Here is a 20,056-nt window from a genome sequence, read left to right on the forward strand (position 1 = left end):
AGGTTCCAGGTCAACCCAACCTGCTTGTGGACCAGCCAAACAAGAAGACCCAAATTGGTCAGTTCTCCCATCCAAATCCCCAGCTGCTGCAGTGTAAATAAATAGCCAGGGATCCTGAGTAGGGATGAGCCGAACACCCCCCGGTTCGGTTAGCACCAGAACCTGCGAATGGACCGAAAATTCGCACGAACGTTAGAACCCCATTGACGTCTATGGGACTCAAACGTTCGAAATCAAAAGTGCTAATTTTAAAGGCTAATTTGCATGGTATTGTCCTAAAAAGGTTTTGGGGACCCGGGTCCTACCCCAGGGGACATGTATCAATGCAAAAAAAACTTTTAAAAACGGTCGTTTTTTCGGGAGCAGTGATTTTAATGATGCTTAAAGTTAAAAAAAAAAAGTAAAATATACCTTTAAATATCGTACCTGGGGTGTGTCTATAGTATGACTGTAAAGTGGCGCGTGTTTCCCGTGTTTAGAACAGTACCTGCACAAAATGTCATTTTTAAAGGAAAAAATCTCATTTAAAACTGCTTGCGGGTTTAATGTAATGTCGGGTCCTGGCAATATGGATGAAAATCAGTGAGACAAACGGCATGGGTACCCCCCAGTCCATTACCAGGCCCTTTGGGTCTTGTATGGATATTAAGGGGAACCCCGCACCCAAATTAAAATAAAGAAAGGTGTGGGCCACCAGGCCCTATATACTCTGAACAGCAGTATTCAGGCGGTGCAAACAAGACAGGGACTGTAGGTTTGTTGTTAAGTAGAATCTGTTTGTAATTTTTAACAGGTACATTTTTAACGTGTTTAGCTCCAGCCAAAAAATCTTTTTAAAGCTTTTTGGAAAACATAGGGAAGGGTTATCACCCCCGTGACATTTGTTTTGCTGTCTTTCCTCCTCTTCAGAAGATTTCACCTCACTTTTTGTCCCAATGACAAATGTTTTTTGAAAATTTTGTTTTTTTTGTGGAACAAGGATTGGAAAGCATCAGTGGAAAGGAGAAATGTTTTTCCCATATTAACTCTTACAGGAGAGAATTTCCCTTCCTAGGGGTAGATTTCATCTCACTTCCTGTTGTCTCCTTCCGTTTGCAAGTAGGAGTTGTTCGTAAGTTAGATGTTTGAAAGTAGGGGCCTGCCCTATATACTCAGCAGAAATTTGGGCCTTAGGTGTTGTTGTGGCCACAACACTGTAAGCCCTCACAGGGCCCTGCTGTGAAATATTAGATCAAGAATTGTAATTACATGCCCCTGTTGAACAAGGGCAGAAAAATTGGGCCTTTGGTGGTGGTGGTGCTGGTGCCACAACACTGTAAGTCCTCACTCGCTCTTGGTGGGTGCAGAAATGGGCCCTGCTGTGAAATATTAGATCAAGAATTGTAATTACATGCCCCTGTTGAACAGGGGTTGAAAAATTAGGCCTTAGGCACTGGTGCTGGTGCCACAACACTGCAACCCCTCACAGATACTCTAGCTGGAACTCAGAAATGAGCCCTGCTGCAAAGTATTGCATCAAAAATTGTAATTACAGACCCCTGTTAAACTGGGGCTGAAAAATTGGGCCTTAGGCACTGGTGCTGGTGCCACAACACTGCAACCTCTCACAGATGCTCTAGTTGGAACGCAGAAATGAGCCCTGCTGCAAAGTATTGCATCAAAAATTGTAATTACACGCCCCTGTTAAACAGGGGCTGAAAAATTGGGCCTTAGGCACTGGTGCTGGTGCCAAAACACTGCAACCCCTCACAGATACTCTAGTTGTAACACAGAAATGAGCCCTGCTGCAAAGTATTGCATCGAAAATTGTAATTACACGCCCCTATTAAACAGGGGCTGAAAAATTGGGCCTTAGGCACTGGTGGTGGCGCCCAGAACCAAAAATGTTCTTACAAGCTATCAGCATGATGATTGAGGAGGAAAAGGATAATTACTCAGGGATAGTCACTCAGCATCAGCATAGGCAGTCTTTGAAGGGATCTGAGATTTTTAAAAAAATTATTCGGTTACATCAGCATCAGGTGCTTGGTAGCTGGTGGTGATCCAAAACTGATTCATTTTTATGAAGGTCAGTCGATCGACCGAGTCGGTGGACAGACGCACCCTGTGATCCGTTACAAAGCCTCCAGCAGCACTGAATGTGCGTTCCGAAAAAACGCTGGATGCAGGACAGGCCAGTAGCTCAATTGCATACTGTGCAAGCTCTGGCCAGTGATCCATCCTCAAGACCCAGTAACCCAGAGGATTTTCGGTGGGAAAGGTGTCCAAGTCAGATCTTGCCCCTAGATATTCCTGCACCATGTAAAACAGAAGCTGGCGATGGTTGCTGGAACCGATCATACCTTGGGGCTGCGGACCAAAAAATTGTCTGAACGCATCGGTCAGACAGCCACCTTCTCCACCGCTCCTTCTTTGACTGACCGAAGCCTCAGCAATACGTTGTCCAGAAACAGGAGTTTGTAACCTCCCAGTCTCTGGGAACGCGTTGCACAGACCTTTCTACAAGGCCTCCCGAAGATGTTTCATCCTCTGCTCCCTCTGCGATGGCAAGATAAGGTCCGCAACCTTACCCTTGTAACGTGGATCAAGGAGGGTTGCCAGCCAGTATTGGTCCTTCTCCTTGATCCCACGAATACGAGAATCCTTACGCAGGCTTTGCAGGATCAGGGAGGCCATGCAGCGTAGGTTTGCTGAGGCATTCGGTCCGGAGTCCTCTGGGTCACTAAGGACGACATGGTCCGCAGCCACCTCCTCCCAGCCACGTACAAGTCCATGTGTTTCTTGGGACTGATCCCTTAAAGACTGCTGCTGATGCTGAGTGCCAGGCTCCACCTCCATACTGACACAATCTTCCTCCTCCTCCTCCTCCTCCTCTTCCTGTGTGATCGGCGGGCACGCAGGAACACTGTCTGGATAAAGGGGGCCTTGTGAGCTAAGGAAGTCCTCCTCTTCCTGCCTCTGTTCTGGCTCAAGTGCCCTGTCCATTATTCCACGCAGTGTGTGCTCCAACAGGTGGACAAGGGGGACAGTGTCACTGATGCATGCACTGTCACTGCTCACCATCCTCGTGGCCTCCTCAAATGGTGACAGGACAGTGCATGCATCCCTGATCATGGCCCACTGGTGTGGGAAAAAAAAAACAAGTTCCCCTGACCCTGTCCTGGTGCCATAGTCACACAGGTACTCATTGATGGCCCTCTGCTGTGTGTGCAGCCGCTGCAGCATGGCCAACGTTGAGGTCCACCTGGTGGGCATGTCACAGATTAGGCGGTTCTTGGGCAGGTTAAACTCCTTTTGGAGGTCCGTCAGCCGAGCACTGGCATTATATGACTGGCGGAAATGCACACAGACTTTCTTGGCCTGCCTCAGGACATCCTGTAAGCCCGGGTACCTGCCCAAGAACCGCTGCACCACCAAGTTAAGGACATGAGCCAAACAGGGCACATGGGTCATTTGTCCCTGTCAGAGGGCAGAGAGGAGGTTGGTGCCATTGTCGCAAACCACCATTCCTGCCCTAAGTTGGCGTGGCGTCAACCACCTCTGAACCTGCCCCTGCAGAGCTGACAGAACCTCTGTCCCAGTGTGGCTCCTGTCCCCCGAGCACACCAGCTCAAGCACCGCATGGCATCTTTTGGCCTGCGTACTTGCGTAGCCCCTTGAACGGCTACGGAGCACCGCTGGTTCCGAGGACAAAGCACAGGAAGAGGCCATGGGAGAAGAAGAAGAGGAGGGGGTGGAGGAGAGAGGTGTGTCGCAATCATTAGCATTTTGGAGGCGTGGTGGCGGAACAACCTCCAACACTACTGCACCTTGTCCTGCATCCTTCCCAGCTGCCAGCAGAGTCACCCAATGCGCCGTGAAACTTAGGTAACGTCCCTGTCCATACCTGCTGGACCATGAGTCAGCGGTAATATGCACCTTACCGCTGACCACCCTGTCCAGCGAGGCATGGACATTGCCTTCCACATGCCGGTAGAGAGCCGGAATCGCCTTCCGTGAGAAAAAGTGGTGTTTGGGTACCTGCCACTGAGGAACCGCACATTCCACAAACTCACGGAAGGGGGCAGAGTCTACCAACTGAAAAGGCAGCAGTTGAAGTGCTAGCAATTTTGCCAAGCTAGCATTCAACCGCTTGGCATGTGGATGGCTGGGAGCAAACTTCTTTTGGCGGTGCAGCAGCTGGGGCAGGGAAATTTGCCTGGTACAATCTGACATCGGTGTACCAAAAGCATATTGCCCACAAGTACTTGGCTGTGACACACCTAATTCTACACCTTCATTCTTCTCAGTGCAGGTCTCAGAGGACTGAAGGTATAGTGGGGTTGGAGATCTCAGCTGATGAGGAGCAAGGAGAGGTCCTCTTTGTTCTTTGGTGTGGGTCTTTTAGATACGCTTGCCAACGAACTGCATGGCAGGTCAACATATGTCTGGTCAAGCATGTGGTACCCAAGCGGGAGATGTTTTGGCCACACGAGATACGCTTGAGACATATGTTGCAAATAGCAGCGGTGCGATCTGATGCACTCGTCTCAAAAAAGGCCCACACCAAAGAACTTTTTGAATAATGCGCAGAGACTGCAGCGCCCTGCACATGTGGAGCTTTGGGGTGTGATGCAGTCAAGGTGCTGCCCTTAGGCTGGCCCCTGGAGGGCATCCTGCCTCGTTGGTGATGTGCTGCCTCCTCCTCCTCCTCTCTCCTATCAGGCACCCACGTTGAGTCAGTGACCTCATCATCCCCTCCCTCCTCATCACTGGAGCAAACCTGGCAGTATGCTGCAGCAGGGGGAGCATGACTGCCAGATTGCTGTCCTTCTTGGGCACCCCCTCTGTCCGTGCTCACGTTACTGCCTTCATCGAGCTCAGTATCATCATCAGAGCCTTCCAAACGCTGGGCATCCTCCTGGAGCATGTACCCAACACTGTGGTCAAACAGTTCGAGGGACTCCTCAGTGGACATGGTGGGGCTAGGGAAGGAGTCACTGATGACATTGAGCCAAGGGAAGAGGCCGCTGCTTTGCCAGACAAAGTACCCTGAGCCTGGGTGAGAGAGGATGAGGAGGATGAGGACGGCTTGGTCATCCACTCGACCAAGTCTTCTGCATGTTGCGGCTCAACACGGCCAGCTGCCGAAAAAAAGGCCAAGCGTGTCCCACGGCCACGTGCTGATGAGGATGCACCGTCTCCACGACCAGCACTAGACACAGAGCCTGCTTGCCCTCTCTTATTGGCTTGTGACTGTCAGCCTCTCCTTCTTGGCCTTCCAGACATACTAATGGCCTGTAGCTGCACTAAGCTGGGATATATATATATATATATATATATATATATATATATATATGTACTGATACTGCAGCTAGCAAAATCAACTGCCTGCCTGTAGTATGAGAACACCACCAACCTTCTACAGGTAGCTTTAGCTGAACACTGTGCAGAGCTCGCAAAAAATTAACTTGTAGCTTTTTTAGCTGCCTGCGGTAGTGATAGGATCAGGAAAACACCACCAGCCTTCTACAGGTAGCTTTAGCTGAACACTGTGCAGAGCTCGCAAAAAAATAACTTGTAGGTTTAGCTGGACACTGTGAGGAGGACGCACCACACTAACTTGTAGTTTTAGCTGAACACTGTGAGCAGGACGCACCACACTAACTTGTAGTTTTAGCTGAACACTGTGAGCAGGACGCACCACACTAACTTGTAGTTTTAGCTGAACACTGTGAGCAGGACGCACTGCACTAACTTGTAGCTTAAGATGAACACTGTGCAGAGGTCTCACTACACTAACTTGTAGGTTTAGCTGAACACTGTGAGCAGGACGCACAGCACTAACTTGTAGTTTTAGCTGAACACTGTGAGCAGGACGCACCGCACTAACTTCTAGGTTTAGCTGAACACTGTGAGGTGGACGCACCACACTAACTTGTAGTTTTAGCTGAACACTGTGAGCAGGATGCACTGCACTAACTTGTAGTTTTAGCTGAACACTGTGAGCAGGACGCACCACACTAACTTGTAGGTTTAGCTGAACACTGTGAGCAGGATGCACTGCACTAACTTGTAGCTTTAGATGAACACTGTGCAGAGGTCTTACTACACTAACTTGTAGGTTTAGCTGAACACTGTGAGCAGGACGCACCACACTAACTTGTAGTTTTAGCTGAACACTGTGAGGTGGACGCACCACACTAACTTGTAGTTTTAGCTGAACACTGTGAGGTGGACGCACACTGAACACTGTGCAGAGGTCTCACTACACTAACTTGTAGGTTTAACTGAACACTGTGAGCAGGACGCACAGCACTAACTTGTAGTTTTAGCTGAACACTGTGAGCAGGACGCACCCCACTAACTTCTAGGTTTAGCTGAACACTGTAAGGTGGACGCACCACACTAACTTGTAGTTTTAGCTGAACACTGTGAGCAGGACGCACCGCACTAACTTGTAGGTTTAGCTGAACACTGTGAGGTGGACGCACCACACTAACTTGTAGTTTTAGCTGAACACTGTGAGCAGGATGCACTGCACTAACTTGTAGCTTTAGATGAACACTGTGCAGAGGTCTCACTACACTAACTTGTAGGTTTAGCTCAACACTGTGAGCAGGACGCACCACACTAACTTGTAGCTTTAGCTGAACACTGTGAGGTGGACGCACCACACTAACTTGTAGTTTTAGCTGAACACTGTGAGGTGGACGCACCACACTAACTTGTAGTTTTAGCTGAACACTGTGAGCAGGATGCACAGCACTAACTTGTAGGTTTAGCTGAACACTGTGAGGTGGACGCACCCCACTAACTTGTAGGTTTAGCTGAACACTGTGAGCAGGATGCACCTCACTAACTTGTAGTTTTAGCTGAACACTGTGAGCAGGACGCACTGCACTAACTGTAAATAGTCTAGCTGCCTGACTGTGATGCTAATAGGATCAAAAGAACACCAGCAATTTTCTTCAGGTAGCTGTAAATACTGTAACAAGACAAACCTGCCTGTCAGTAAGAAGATAACAGGAACGGATCTAGCTGAACACTGTGAGCAGGACGCACTGTACTAACTTGTAGCTTTAGATGAACACTGTGCAGAGGTCTCACTACACTAACTTGTAGGTTTAGCTGAACACTGTGAGCAGGACGCACAGCACTAACTTGTAGTTTTAGCTGAACACTGTGAGCAGGACGCACTGCACTAACTTCTAGGTTTAGCTGAACACTGTGAGGTGGACGCACTGCACTAACTTGTAGTTTTAGCTGAACACTGTGAGGAGGACGCACTGCACTAACTGTAAATAGTCTAGCTGTCTGACTGTGGTACTAATAGGATCAAAAGAACACCAGCAATTTTCTTCATGTAGCTGTAAATACTGTAACAAGACAAGCCTGCCTGTCAGTAAGAAGATAACAGGAACGGATCTAGCTAAACTGAATACAGTGTATATATATATATATATATATATATATATATATATATATATATATATATATATATATATGCAACACCTGGGATGCATATATATACACAATACACTGTAAGTGCAGCTAACTGACTGACTGTTCTGCCTAATCTATCTAACTCAAATCAAATGACACTGTCTGTCTCTCTCTCTCTCTATCTATGAACGCCGGAACACACACTACACAGGGCCGCCGTGTAGGCGGCCTTATATAGTGTGGGGCGTGTACTAAATCCCCTGAGCCATAATTGGCCAAAGCCTCCTTGGCTTTGGCCAATTACGGCTCTCTGTTCAGACGGCGCTGTGATTGGCCAAGCATGCGGGTCATAGTGCATGCTTGGCCAATCATCAGCCAGCAATGCACTGCGATGCCGCAGTGAATTATGGGCCGTGACGCGCCTCACACGAATTTGGCGCGAACGGCCCATAACGTTCTGAATTCGGCGAACGGGCGAACAGACGATGTTCGAGTCGAACATGGGTTCAACTCGAACATGAAGCTCATGCCTAATCCTGAGCAACATCAACATCCAAATTTGGTGCTTGACTATAATTGGTCAATGACATCTTCTGGGAACCTTAGTGCTGTAGATACAGCTACTGGTTCAGACAGGGGTGCATCATAACTCTTGGAAAATAGGTTTTAGCTTTTTTTAGCTGCTTCCTGTGTCGCTAAAAGCAGCTAACAAAAGATTAAAACCTAATACCCAGCTCATGTCAGATACTCATGTGTGATACACCCTGCCTGAGGACATGGCTGTATGCCAGCTGCAAAACATGTAGCTGGTGTTGTTAACCATGTTTTATTAAAAAAAAAAAAAAAGAAGCCTTTTGGCTGATGATACTCAACCAGGGATGAGATTCGGGTTTGATTCAAACATAGGTTCCAGATGAACCTAACTTGCTTGTGGACCAGCCAAACAAAAATACCCAAATTGGTCAGTTCTCCCATCCAAATGCCCAGCTGCTGTAATGTAAACAAATAGCCATGGATCCTGAGAGATACCTGAGTATTGTGTGTATTGTGAGTACCTGTGTATTGTGAGTATCTGAGTAGTGTTGGTGTATTGTGAGTACCTGAGTATTGTGTAGTGTGAGTACCTGAGTACCTGTGTATTGAGAGTATTGTGAGTACCTGTGTGCTGTGAATGCACAGGGTGCTGTGGGTGCACATGGACTGTGAGTGCACGTGGACTGCGAGTGAACGTGGACTGCGAGTGCACGTGGACTGTAAGTGCACTAGGATTGTGCATGCACGTGGACTGTGAGTGCATGAATGCTGTGAGTACCTGTGTATTGTATTGTTGAGTACCTGTGTATTGTCTTGTTGAGAACCTGTGTATTGTTATGTATTAGTGTCAGGAAGCTAGTTGTTAATTTGGACAGGGTATAATCCTCAATTCCCATTAAATTAGTAGGTACGATGACCAGCGGATGTGGATATGAGACTCGGTGTACATCTTGCGGCATGTATGCATTCCTTAATCATTCGATCAAGGGCGAATACTGCTGTGAAAAATGTAAGCACGTTGTTTCCGTGGAAGCCCAGGTTCCGAATCTAGGAAAGCAACTGTCATCACTGAGAAGACACTCCTTAAGGAGAGTTGGGATCGTACCCGGCAGGTGCCAGCAGGGGCCAGCACAGAGGCAGGTAGAGATGAGGGTCAGACACCAAAGCAGAGTAGATGTGTGACAGTCTGGAAGGATAGAGGGGAAAGTGCCAGGGGGGTTGGTCTTAGGCTGGAACATCCCAATAAGTACGCCCCGTTGAGTGACATTTCTGAAACCAGTCAGGGACCAGCAGTGCTGGAGCTGAGTGACTCCCCTAGCTGCCAGGGGAATAACTCCTCCAGTGAGGGAGGGAGAAAAGCCAAGGGAAAGGAAAGACAGATTCTGGTGGTAGGGGACTCAGTTCTTAGAACGACAGAGAAGGCAATCTGTCAAGACCTGAAGCACCGAACTATATGTTGTCTATCGGTCACTCGGGTTTGACACATCACACATCTGGTGGACAGATTACTGGGAGGGGCTGGGGAAGACCCAGCTGTCATGGTTTACGTTGGCACCAATGACAAAGTCAGAGGTAGATGGAGTGTCCTAAAAAACGATTTTAGGGACTTAGAAGCTAAATTGAGGAAAAGGACCTCCAAGGTAGTTTTCTCAGAAATACTACAGTACTTCGAGCCACATCAGAAAGGCAGAGGGAGATTAGGGAAGTAAACAAGTTACTGAGGAGCTGGTGTAGAAAAGGAGGGGTTTGGGTTCCTGGAGAACTGGGACTACTTCTCAGTTGGTTACCAGCTCTATAGAAGGGACGGACTGAACCTAAATGAGGAGGGTTCAGATCTGCTGGGAGTAAAGATGGTCGAAAAGTTAGAGGAGCTTTTAAACTAGGCGACGGGGGAGGGTCTAGAGGTAGAGATAGTCAGCGTGGAACAAATTCCAGAGGATACTGTTGGCATTAGTGGTAGGTTGACTAAAGCACCTCAACCCGAGGCAAGTACAGTAACAAGTCCTATTTGCAACTTCAGAACACCCAATAAGGAGATAGTATGTGACCGGTCGAAACTACATGGCATGTTCACCAATGCCAGGAGTGTTGCGGACAAGATGGGAGAACTAGAGCTACTGTACGAGGAGGATATAGATTTTGTAAGAATTTCAGAAACATGGTTCAACAGTTCTCATGAATGGCTGGCAACCATTCAAGGGTATTCCCTATATTGCAGGGATAAAGAGGGTAAAAAAGGGGGAGGAGTATGCCTGCATATCAAAAATGATGTACAAGTGAATGTGAGAGACGACACCACTAATGGAGCAAGGGAGGAGGTGGAATCCTTATGGGTATAGCTACAAAGGGAGGAAACTAAGGGGAAAATAATTCTGGAAGTATGCTATAGGACCCCTAACCAGAGGGAGGAGGTGGAGGCAGACCTCCTATCACAATTTTGATTAGCGGTAAGGATGGGAAGTGTCATTATAATGGGAATTTTAATTATCCAGACATAGACTGGGTGGAAGGAGCCGCATATTCATCTAAAGCTCCTAAATGTCTTGCAGGGCAATTTCATGGGTCATATGGTAAATGCACCAACTAGAAACAAAGCGTTACTAGACCTACTGATTACTAACAATACAGACCTGATCACCGATGTGGAAATATGGGACAATTTAGGAAACAGCGATCACAGGTCATTTAGTTTCAGTATAAATTACACAAATAGGAAACAAAAGGGGAATACAAAAACAATGAATTTCAAAAGAGCCAACTTCCCTAAACTACAATCCTTGCTAGAAGATATTAAATGGGATACAATCTTAGGAACAAAGAACACGGAGGAAAAATTTGTATGCTTATAGAGCATATTAAATAAGGGTATTAGCCAGTGCATCCCAATGGAAAATAAATTTAAAAGAGCTAATAAAAGTCCTGGGTGGCTTAACTCCAACGTAACAATTCATATAAAAGCAAAGGAGAAGTCCTTCAAAAAATACAAGACTGAGGGATCATCATCAGCAGTCCAACTTTACAAAGAAACCAACAAGAAATGTAAGGGTGCAATCAGGGCTGCTAGGATAGAACACGAAAGGCAAGCGGAGGAGAGTAAAAAAAAATCCCAAGAAATTCTTTAAATAAGAAAGGGAGGTCAGATTATATTGGATAAAAAATGATGAAGGTATTCTGGTTACTAAGGATGGAGAAATGGCAAAGGTATCACATTTATTCTTCTCCTCAGTCTTCATGAGGGAATCAGGGGGCTTCAGTAAACAAAACTGCAGTGTTTATCCTTATGACACATCACAGGAAGCACCCTCATGGCTAACAGAGGACAGAATTAGAAATAGACTTGAAAAACCTAACATTAATAAGTCACCGGTACCATCCGGGACCAGATAGCTTGCACCCAAGGGTCCTTAAAGAACTCAGTCAAGTAATTGTCAGACCATTGTTTATCATTTTTATGAACAGTCTACTGGCTGGAATTATACCAGCTGATTGGAGAAAAGCCAATGTAGCACCAATATTTTAAAAAGGGCCAAGATAAATCCTTGAGAATTACAGACCAGTCAGCCTAACATCAATTTTATGCAAGCTCTTGGAAGGGATAAGGGATTATATACAAGAGTTTAGTAATGACAATGATATCATTAGCAGTAATCAGCATGGATTCATGAAGAATCGTTCTTGCCAAACCAATCTATTAACCCTCTATGTGGAGGTGAGCTGCCATCTAGATAAAGGAAGGCCAGTAAATGTGGTGTATCTGGATTTTGCAAAAGCATTTTGATACAGTTCCCCATAAATGTTTACTGTACAAAGTAAGGTCTGTTGGCATGGACCATAGAGTGAGTACATGGATTGAAAACTGGTTACAGGGGTGAGTTCAGAGGGTAGTGTTAAATGGGGAGTACTCGGAATGGTCAGGGGTGGAAAGTGGAGTCCCCCAGGGTTCTGTCCTGGGACCAATCCTATTTAATTTATTCATAAATGACCTGGAGGATGGAATAACCAAACCAATCTCTGTATTTGTGGACGATACTACGTTAAGCAGGGCAATAACTTCTCCGCAGGATGTGGAAACCTTGCAAGAAGATCTGAAGAAATTAATGGGGTGGGCAAATACATGGCAAATGAGGTTTAATGTAGAAAAATATACAATAATGCTTTTGGGTGGCAAAAATATGAATGCAATCTGCTTACTGGGAGGAGAACCTCTGGGGGAATCCAGGATGGAAATGGACCTGGGGGTCCTAGTAGATGACAGGGTCAGCAATGACATGCAATGCCAAGCTGCTGCAAGCAAAGCAAACTGAATATTGACATGCATTAAAAAGGGGATTACCGGCTGCACCTGGGAGTATGCCATCCAGTTCTGGGCACCAGTCTTCAGGAAGGATGTGCTGGAACTGGAGAGAGTCCAGAGAAGGGCAACAAAACAAATAAAAGGACTGGAGGACATTAGTTATGATGAAAGGTTACAAGCACTGAACTTATTCTCTCTGGAGAAGAGATGCTTGAGAGGGGATATGATTTCAATGTACAAATACCGTACTGGCGACCCCACAATAGGGATAAAACTTTTCTGCGAAAGGGAATTTAATAAGTAACGAGGCCATTCACTAAAATTAGAAGAAAATCGGTTTAATCTTAAACTGCGTAGAGGGTTCTTTATGGTAAGAATGTGGAATTCTCTTCCACAGGCAGTGGTTTCAGCAGGGAGCATCGATAATTTAAAAAAACTATTAGATAAGCACCTGAACTACCACAACATACAGGGATATACAATGTAATACTGACATAAAAATCATACACATAGGTTGGACTTGATGGACTTGTGTTTTTTTTCAACCTCGCCAACTATGTAACGTCCAAATTTGGTGATTGACTATAACTGGTTAATGATGTCTTCTGGTAACCTCAGTGCTGTGGATACAGCTACTGCTTTAGACAGGGGTGCACCATAACTCTTGGAAAATAGGTTTCAGACATGTTTTTGCTGCTTCCTGTGTCGCTAAAAGCAGCTAACAAAAGATTAAAACCTAATACCCAGCTCATGCCAGACTCTCTGGGGATGCCCCCATTTTAGAGGGTGTTTCCAGATTCCGCTATTTGTCCCCCTTATATCCACCTTTTTTGGGGGGCAGATGTGGGGAAGAAGCCCTTGACCTTTAGCATCGGGACAAGCTGCCTTGAATGGGGTAGTGGCTTTGTTGCCCCTCTTTGTAAGGTCCTCCCCAATATAGAAAGGCATGTGACCGAAGAGAGGGCCAAACATTCCCTGTCCTCCCACTCCTGACCACCCAGGCCTAGAGAAGGGTCTGGGTGGAATTTTAACCTGCATAAAAATAAGCCTGTCCCTACCGAATGGTGTTTTTTTTGTTTGCATTACTATATGTCCCTCATGGCAGTGTCCAGCTCCCCATTTATCAATAACTTACCTATTAGTCTTGAAAACGGAGAAAAAAAAAAAAAAAAATTGGCTCCCATAGGCTTCACTGGGGCTCAGGGCTAAGAGCGAGGTTCATGGACATGCAGCATGAAACAGGCCAAGCCAGGTTCACTCATCCTAATACCCAACTTGCTCCTGTGTACATCCTTAGATGATATATAACCATTTTTTTCTTTGGAGATCAGCTTTCTACCTCATAGAAACACTTTTAGGGCTAGAAACACCATTTTTAATCAGAGAAAAAAGTATTCTAATGCCACGTACACACGAGCGAAATTTCCGACAGAAACAGTCACGGAAGCTTTTCATCGTATATTCCGTCCGATGTGTATGCCCCATCGGACTTTTTCTGTCGAAAATTCAGATGGACTTAGATAGAGAACAAATTACTATCAGAAAAAACGCTCGTCTGTATGCTGTCCGAAACCAAAAACGACGCATGCTCTGACGCAAGTACGAGACGGAAGCTATTGGCTACTGGCTATTGAACTTCCGTTTTCTAGTCCCATCATATGTGTTGTATGTCACCGCATTCTGGACAGTCGGAATTTGGTGTGACCGTGTGTATGCAAGACAGCTTGAGCGGAATTCCGTCGGAACTCCATCGGCAAAACCGGTCATGTGTACAGGGCATTAGGCAGTACCAACCAAAAGCCAAACACAAATCATAACATAGCATAACCAATCACAAATCATAACATATAAAAAGATTCATGACTTTAAAGCGGTGTTAGGCCAAAGCCAAGAAATGTAATATAGTGCAGCTTAGAGGTAAGTGAAGCTACAGTGCTACTGCAATGTATTGATGAATACCAAGGGGAGGAAATAAGGGATATTGTACAATGAAAATGCAATTGAATCAAATAAAATAGGGGCTGCTCCTCTAAAGTAGGTCTTGAGAACCTCATACACAGAAAGAAAAGGGCATCTCCATTTAAATGTAGACTGTATAAAAAGTGACATTATAGAGTAAAAGTATTGCACTCACTATATAAAGGTGGTCAGTGTGCATGTCATCCTTGGAAGTGTGGTCATCAGGAGAACTGCAGAGTATGGCAGGTAAGCAGCAGGTATAGGCAGAGTGGAACAAGGAAGCACTTTTACTATTGGTCTGACAAAGTGGCAGAGCCCCAAAAAAATCTAACCACGCCCCTTTTGCATAGTGATGTCATCCTCCCGCTATAACTTTCATGCAAACCAATCAATAAAAATAAATGTTTTTCCGTTTATATTGTTTTTCCGTTTATATTGCGGAAAAAAAACAAAGAAACAATACCACTAAAAGAAAGCTGCAAATAGAAAAAAAATTATATACATTTCTTTTGGGTACAGCTTTGCGTGACCGTGCTATCGCCAGTGGCACAGTGCTGAATCGCAAAAAATGGCATGGTCATGAAAGGGTAAAACCTTCCGGAGCTGAAGTGGTTAATCACCTCTATACCTCTATACACTCCCTGTATATCTCCATTCCTCACCTGTATAGGTCCATAGATGTCCTGTATAACCCACATCCATCAACTGTATACCTATATACACCCCCTGTACAGTATACCCCCTTTAACCACTTCAGCTCCGGTAGGTTTACCTCCTTCATGACCAGGCCATTTTTTGCTATTTAGCACTCTACTACTTTAACCTTTAATTGCACGATCATGAAACACTGCACCCAAATAAAATTGATAGATTTTTTTTTTCACTCAAATAGAGCTTTCTTTTGGTGGTATTTGATCACTACTGGGTTTTTTATTTTTTGCGATATGAACTAAAACAGAACGAAAATTTTGGGAAAAAAAACAATATTACTTACTTTTTACTCTAAAACATATCCAATAAAAAAATCCCAATACGTGTATAATGATTGGTTTGTGTGAAAGTAGTGTATACAAACTATGGTATATATTGTACATTTTTTTTATACTACTATTAGCATTGATAAGCGACTTATAATGGGACTGTGATAGTGCGGCAGGCAATCTGACACTAATACAGTGATCAGTGCTAATAATATACACTGTCACTGTACTAATGACACTGGCTTGGAAGGGGTTAGCATCAGGGGCGATCAAGAGGTTAACTTTGTGCCTAACAATGTGTATTGTGTGTTGATCTTTACTAAATGTCTCTGTTTCTTATCCCTGCTTTGCAGAGATAAGAAACATAGAGATCATTCCCCCTGTATGGAGCTCTGGGCTGTGATTGTAAACAGCCGATCAGTAGGTCCCAGCCATGGATCATTGCCCGGGACTTGCTGACAGCCTCCTGCTGTGTACAATCGTGTGTGTGTGTGTGTGGGCTCCCTAAAGCCAGAAACAGGCAGTGATGTACAAGTATGTGGCTTTGCCTGCACTGGACACCCGTCTGCAGTACATTAGAGGCAGACGGTGCACAAGAGGTTAATCAACTGAGGATTCATCACCTGTATACCTCCATACACCACCTGCAGAGACGGCTCTAGACTTTGTGAGGCCTTAGGCAAAACTTAGACATGAGGCCCCACTTACGTCCATAATGAGAAAAAGAATTCAAGCAATAAAAAATAAAAAACTGTATGTCCCCCCACAGCGCTGCCAGCTTCCCTCGTCTTCTCTACGCTGACTGCTGTGGGAGATCTTCAGGAAAAGGGGCTGGTAAATATGTTATTTACCTGCACCTTCCTTTTCTAAATGATGCTATTATGATGGCACTGTACAATGGTGTGTGGGAGAGGAAAGTGGAGGGTATGTCAGTGGGTAGTATGTACATGAGAGGGGTGCGGAGTGTATGGTGGTGGGTAGTATGACATGAGAGGGCTGCAGAGTGTATGGGGGTGGGTAGTTTGTACATGAGAGGGGTGCGGAGTGTATGGGGGTGGGTAGTATGTACATGAGAGGGGTGCGGACTGTATGGGGTGGGTAGTATGTACATGAGAGGGGTGCGGAGTATATGGTGGTGGGTAGTATGACATAAGAGGGCTGTGGAGTGTATGGGTAGTATGTTAATGAGAGGGGTGCAGAGTGTATGGGGTGGGTAGTATGTACAAGACAGGGGTGCAGAGTGTATGGGGGTGCGTATTATGTACATGAGAGGGGTGCAGAGTATATGTTGGTGGGTAGCATATACATGAGAGGGGTGCGGATTGTACAGGGGTGGGTAGTATGACTTGAGAGGGGTGCAGAGTGTATAGGGGTGGGTAGTATTACATGAGAGGGGTGCGGAGTGTATAGGGGTGGGTAGTATGACATGAGAGGGGTGCAGAGTGTATGGGGTTGGGTAGTATGTACATGAGAGGGGTGCGGAGTGTATGGGGGTGGGTAGTATGTACATGAGAGGGGTGCCGAGTGTATGGGGTGGGTAGTGTGTACATGAGAGGGGTGCGGAGTGTATGGGGGTGGGTAGTATGTACATGAGAGGAGTGAGGGTGCGGAGTGCATGGCGGTGGGCAGTATGTACATGAGAGGGGTATGGAGTGTATGGGCTGGGTAGTATGTACATGAGAGGAGTGTGGAGTGTATGGGGGGTGTAGTATGACTTGAGAGGGGTACGGAGTGTATAGGGGTGGGTAGTATTATAGAGAGGGGTGCGGAGTGTATAGGGGTGGGTAGTATGACATGTAGAGGGGTGCAGAATGTATGGGGGTGGGTAGTATGTACATGAGAGGGGTGCGGAGTGTATGGGGTGGGTAGTATGTACATGAGAGGGGTGCGGAATGTATGGGGGTGGGTAGTATGTACTTGAGAGGGGTGAGGGTGCAGAGTGTATGGGGGTGGGTAGTATGTACATGAGAGGGGTGCGGAGTGTATGGGGTGGGTAGTATGTACATGAGAGGGGTGCGGAGTGTATGGGGGGTAGTATGTATATGGGAGGGGTGCATATGGTAAAAAAGTGGTATATGGTGTGAATGAGCCCTAATTTATTGCTCCATCACTGCAGAAGCCACTTTGCAGTGGCATGCATGGAGCAACTGAAGTTAGCAGCATAGCACCAGAACTGGCCTCCCACCCTGCTGCAGACTCTGCTCTCACTGCCCTCTCCCCATCACAAGTCCCTGCACAAAGCTGCCAGCTCACCTCCCTCCACACATCCGACAGAACAAGCTGATCTCCTGCATGTGCATGCATGCATCCCTCCTGGGTTCAGCAGCAGCCAGCAGCTCCGCCTCCACCTCTATAATCTGTCTGCATGCAGCGCTGCCTGGAGGACACAGAGGTGGCGCTGGAGAGAACCGAGCGTGGCAGAGGGAAGAAGCTTCAGGTCAATGATATTGAAGAGCCGCGGCTGCATACTAGGAGAGATCCTCGCTCATACATCTGGCTCGCTAAGTGGGGACACTGACATGGTCACAGGAGGACATTCCCTCCCACTCCTACACACACTTCAGGCAAATTAGGCGGCCACGAGGCCTCTGGGCATGCGAGGCCTAAGTCGACCACCTAATTAAAGAGCTGCCTTTGATCACCTGTATACCTCAGTTATCAGCTGTATACCTCCATACATTCCCTGTATTCTTCCATTCATCACCCTTATACCTCAACACACCCCCTTTATACCCTCATTCATCACCTATATACCTCCATACACTCCCTGTATACACCCATACACCCACTTTTTACCACCATATGTAACACTGCAATGTTACTGTTATTCAGAACTGTATTTGGCCACAAGATGGCAGTATTCCGCAACTTAGTTATCACACAACTCATACAGGAATGCTGGGGATGCTGAGACTTGTATGCTGAAGCAGGATTCTTTCAACCAGATTAGCTGAAGCTAAACTACACTGCCCAAGAAGACTGGGTGGGTGCATTTAAAAAAGAACGTCTGGACTTGCGCACACACGAACGGACTAAAGTCCGTTCGAAAGTCCTAAAATCCGTTTGAAAGTCCGGTCGTTTGAACGTGATGACGTACGACCGGACTAGAATAGGAAAGTTCATAGCCAGTAGCCAATAGCTGCCCTTGCATCCTTTTTTGTCCGTCGGATCAGCATACAGACAAATGGATTTTTCGACTGGACTCAAGTCCATCAGAAAGATTTGAAACATGTTCTAAATCTAAAGTCCGTCTGATTTTCGACAGAAAAAGTCTGCTGGAGCTCCGATGAAGCCCACACACAATCGGATTGTCTGACGGATTCGTTCCGTCGGACCAGTCTGGTCAAAAAGTCCACCCAGGCCAAATCGGGTCGAACCGGGAGGTTGCAGAGCTGCCAGAGAGAGAAAGCTGATCATCCTGAGGTGGCAGGTTAGCAGAACCTGCAAGCAGGCTGACCAGGACATTGCCATCTGCACAGTCCTACAAGAGGACTGACAAAGGGGGACCCTTCCAAATGGAAGGTCTTTTCCCCCTGCTGCACTGTTAGACTGGGTGAGAGGGTTCTTAATCCACACAACGCTGCCATTGCCTTCAAGCTTCCTGTTGAATTCAGCTGTTAGAGTCTAAAACAGTTTACAGTACCGGCCTATATCTTTAGGCACGGACACTATAACTCTTCCAGTGCTGCAGTCTAACTTCCTTACTGCCTTTGTCAACATTGCCTGTGGGATACCAGGATTTACCTCTGCTTCCCTGCTAGGCAGGAATTCCACATACACCCCACTTCAGACTTGAGCTATCCAGGGAAGAAATTAGCTTTTCAAGTGCTGGTTTCCATTTAATCCTTTCAATGCCAGGCCCTGTGCTCCATTTTGTACACTCAGGTGGACAGACCATTTTTGCAATTTTTCCTTTGCTTTTTTATTTTTCACGTATAGTTTTCAGAGTTTGTTAAAAGACCCCCCCTAAACCATATATTTTCTGAAAGCACATGATCATTAGAATAAATAGAAGGTGCTACTGATTTTTTAGACCATATTTGTGCAAATGTTTATCAAACCAATATATTTGCAAAAAATACACCATTATAAAACCATTATTAGCAAATAAAAAACACAGCAAATTTTACAAAATGTCTACTAAATATAAAAGCTTAACCTGTATTAAGTTAATGAAATAAAAAATATTTGTACTTTTTAAATTGCGCCTTTTGTGTGAAATGGTGAAAATTGAACAGATGCAAAAGTGTAAATATCCAAATTTCTCTAAAAATCTGAAGGTTTTCAGAGGCGCATGCGCGGAGGAGTCCAAGATGGCCGCTTAAGCCTGGAGCTCCACATCACCCCGGCCAAACGGCACATCCTATGACTGCCTGTGACTAGCGGTCCAGCAGACGACCATCCCAGCATCTAGGGGACACCCCCGGGAGCCATTGTATGTACAAGGGGACAGCCAGGAGGGACCTACAGCCACAACTTAGTCAAGAACCAGACCCACTCGGATCCAAGATAATGGCCGTGTCACAAACTTGTTCTGGAATGGAGGAGATACCTGAGCTCACAGCTCTAAACCCCCCACAAGAAGCTCCTGGCTCCACAGTGAGTACTGGCCTCACAGAGGCACCCTCTCCTGCCTCCACAGAATCCCTAATAGGCCACACAATGTAGGACTTACTATTCTCCCCTATGGGGCATAATAAGGCCTACCCTGCTTCTCCACATCAGCCTAGGCTCCCACACACAGACTCACTCATTAACACGGCAGATCTGTTCAACAAGTTATCAGAGCTGAGAACAAGAAAGGAGATTGGGACTTTGTATGAGGCAATGACTCCAATAGTTCATATACCTGCATCCCTGGTAT

Source organism: Aquarana catesbeiana, linkage group LG02 (genome assembly GCF_042186555.1).
Source record: "Aquarana catesbeiana isolate 2022-GZ linkage group LG02, ASM4218655v1, whole genome shotgun sequence".
In the NCBI taxonomy this organism is placed as follows: domain Eukaryota; kingdom Metazoa; phylum Chordata; class Amphibia; order Anura; family Ranidae; genus Aquarana; species Aquarana catesbeiana.